Source organism: Atta colombica, unplaced genomic scaffold (genome assembly GCF_001594045.1).
Source record: "Atta colombica isolate Treedump-2 unplaced genomic scaffold, Acol1.0 scaffold9, whole genome shotgun sequence".
Taxonomy (NCBI): domain Eukaryota; kingdom Metazoa; phylum Arthropoda; class Insecta; order Hymenoptera; family Formicidae; genus Atta; species Atta colombica.
In genome coordinates, this window is record NW_017259583.1 from 4,681,317 (window position 1) to 4,685,162 (window position 3,846).

The following is a 3,846-nucleotide window of genomic DNA, read 5'->3' on the forward strand; positions in this document are numbered from 1 at the left end:
TAAATGAAAATTAATTCGTTCGAATCATCGTTACGTGTCACGTTCGAATGAGATTTTCGCTCAGAGAGAAAAGCGAAGCTAGTTGGGAAGTTGATTAATAAGCCCGGATAAGGGGAATAATTTTCTCAGCTCCCTCGCGAGAGAAAGATCCACCGGTGCGAGGTTAATGAAAGATATACAGCACTTTATAAATTCAGTATATCACTCTCGCTTGATTAAATAATTTGATGTCTTTAAAAATTATTTCCTGATACAGACACATTCCAACGCGTCCTCCATCTCGAGTATAATTTTATTACTCCCGTCGATACTGAAACAGTTAAACCGAGTGGCGGAACAGACATAAACGTTGTGTTCGTCGTTACTGGCTTAAGAGAGACACTTCTGAGAATTTTACAACCTCGAAATAGCTTCCTTCACTGTTTATCGGTCCTAAGGATAGTTCGCCACGTTTCAGAACGTGTCGAGTCTCACTTGGACAAGTCTTTCGCTTTAGGATTCATATCGAGCAATTTTGCTGTTATTTTCCGGCGAAAAGAAAAATAAATATCAAAAGAAGATTTGATTATTGTCCCGCCATGCGTTCGATCCCGTTAAAGATATTTTTCTCATAAATATCCACTAGAAAACTATTATTTAAAAGGCAGCCTGCCTATAGAGAATTAACGAACGTCTGACATTTGAAATAAAAAGAGCATGGAATTATTCCGTCCTTCATACTGCGTTTAGCATAAATGTTTTGTTAAAAAAAACAGGAGATATTTTTATTCAGTCTCTACAATATGTATTCCTTGAGGAATCACTTCGGTGCTGTCGCAACTTTCAACCGTATACCTTGGATGGAAGAATTAATTTATTCCAGTTAGAAGTCAAGTCCTTGCGGAAACAGAAATAACTGGAATTGTGTGGGCATTACACAAAGACTTTGCAAGTGATCGACGAAGGAAAATTGGAGGCAGAGAACAAAAACACATTCGTGTCAAAGAGACCGCAGAGACACGCGGTTGTATTCCACCGGATAAGCTGGTAAGAGTTGTAACCTTTGTGTAAGATCGAATCGGCGCGGAGAATATCCTGAATAAACAGAAATAGTTCGCGAAGGAAAAGAGAAAGCCCTTGTATTCTCGCCCGACTGAAGTTACTTTAATTAAATTGCCCTCAGAATGTCGACGACGGTACTTGTGCAGCACTCTTCGTCGAAAGTAAAGGAGGCGGAGGTCATTTGACAATCGAAATGTCTCGAAAGAGCTAGCCATGCTCTCTCAGAGCGTACGGCAAGGATCCAGTGAACGATTGATCCCTCTCGGGTTTTCGAGCTTTCGAGAAATAGAACCATCGGGACGCGGTCGTTTAGTCAAGAGCTTTTCGAGAAACGGAAGGAAATCGTCTTCGCGCATACGAGGGAAAAAGAGATCAGAGAGAGAGAGAGGGGGGGGGGGAGGGAGAGAGAGGGAGAGAGAGAGAGAGGGAGGGAGAGAGGGAGAGAGAGAGAGAGAGAGAGAGAGGAATAAAGAATAGGCAGGTTTGCTTATAGATTGTAAAGGAGAAAGCTTTCCCTCGACATCGTCGCGATGAGAAATACATCATCTTCAGCGAAGAATTCACATTATGGAAACGTCAGAAGTGCACGTTGATACGAATTGACAATAAAAAAGATTTGTTACATTGTCGATGAACACTGCATGGAACATATCCTTATAATCGTACAATTCTTGATTTAATAAGAACGTATAACAATCACTGAAAAATATTGTATAGTAACGCCGCAATTAACCGTAAAAAGTCGCTTTTTCCTCGATTCGTTTATTCTCAGACGATCGTGGATTCTATTGAATTGTCCGTACAATCGTAGCTTAAAGTAATTACGACGCTATTACACACCAATGGAACGCGAACCGTCGTATTCATTGCAGCGGGCCAGTAATTGCCCCCGATAATATCGAGGTTGTTCCCAAGATCCCTCGACATCTTATGTCTTGTCCCTGACAATCGCAATACTTTCTTGCTCCCTTTGTTTCTTCCCGTTTGTAATATCTTCGTTCTCTCCGCGTTTTGCTCTGTAACATTATCCGCTCTTTCGGTTTTCCCGTCGATATTCTGTGCACGGAAAATCCGTCGGCATGCCCGCAGAATTTCGCCACAGAAATCTGTTCCCTCGACGGCGAGATATCCTCTCGGCTCTTGTATCCTACCAACGTACGTGGGAGTTGATTTTCGAGAAAACTGAACCGGAAAAATGAAAACGTTTGACGTAAGTAATTTGAGAAAGGAGCATCTTTCGAGAGCTTTATTGTAAAAGAACGATTAAAATCACCAAAATCGAAAAATTCTATTGTGTTATTCAATGTTATTTTATGATATCATTTATATTCCATACTTTAGCTAATTTTAAGTTGAACCTTAATAAAATTAATCATTGAGATATTCGGCGAATAAAACATATAAAGAATATAAATCAAGTTATACAATAGTTAACCGAGCTATAACATCGATTTTAAAATTTCCAAATAATCATTTCTTAACTTCCATAAAAACAATTTTAACTCTTCATTGTTTTATTTCTAATATTATTAAAATATATAATTACTTCTATATGTTTAATATGAAATTGCCATTAAAAGTTAAATCAATCTCAAATTTTCACCTTTGTGAAGTTGACACTTCATTTTTCAAAAAATGAAATTTTGGTCAAAGTTCCGAATGCACTTCAAAAAAATTTTCACCCCTCAGGTGTTAGAAATTTTCGATTCGACGAACGAAAAATCGCAATATTTTTTAAACCGTTGGTCCTAGCACTTCGAGTGTTAATAACTTTCGTCAGAACTCGCGGGGTGCTACTCTTTTTTAAAGTTCTGGCAATTCTGTCGAGTTCTGGGCACCCCACGAGTTCTATCAAAAGTTATTATCATTTAAGGCGCTAGGTATAGTTTAGAAGATATCGCGATTTTTCGTTCGTCGAATCGAAAATTTTTAACACCCGAGGGTTGAAAATTTTTTTAAAGTTCTGGCAATTCTGTAGACAATTCTGTGTAGCACCCCAAGAGTTTTATCAAAAGTTATTATCATTTAAGGCGCTAGGTATAATAGTTTAGAAGATATCGCGATTTTTCGTTCTTCGTTTTGTGAAGTTAGCACCCCAAATTTTTTAATTTTTTTTTTTATATTAATTCGCCGGAACTATTCTCAATTTTGGGCAGGAACTCCAGAACTCTTCGGGGTGCATTCGGAACTTTGACCAAAATTTCATTTTTTGAAAAATGAAGTGCCAACTTCATAGAAATCAAATTTTCGCCAAAATAAAATAGCATTTATTCTGCATTTTATTCAAACTCTACTAATTTTGTACAGAGTGATTCTTGATACCGATTATCGACCACATGTGCTTTCAGAAAGTCTGGGGAGAAACGAAGCCACGTCTCGTCGTGAGTCAGCTCACGGGTTACGGAGGGCTCGAGGGGTGACCCCGAACGTAAACGTTCCGCCCGTCTGGAACGACGCCTTGTTTTACGAGTAGCAAACCAATGGCAGTGTCGTCGTAGGCCGCTTTAGGTTTCATTCGCTATCGATCGTGCCTACACACAACCTGGCACTCTGCAGCTCGTGTATACGCACGACCGCTTTTACAACGAGAGTAAACACCCTCTGTTGCAATTCGACTCGCCCGATTCGCATTTTTGCGGCGACTCTTTTCACTCATCCTCCGTTCAAATGCTTTGCGCTCATCAGCTCATCGCGACAACATGACACTCTCGTGACATCATTAACCCTACATTACTGTGGATTTTTTTAACGTAACATCTCTCTCTCTCTCTCTCTCTCTCTCTCTCTCTCTCTCTCTCTCTCTCT

The 3,846-nt window shown here is 39.5% G+C and overlaps 1 protein-coding gene across 1 annotated transcript in view; it reads right to left on the reverse strand.

Annotated features, from left to right (window-relative positions):
• LOC108693470 (RNA pseudouridylate synthase domain-containing protein 2-like) overlaps positions 1–3,846 on the reverse strand; it is a 120,583-nt gene that overhangs the window by 30,409 nt on the left and 86,328 nt on the right. The gene's annotated exons all lie outside the window — the stretch shown is intronic.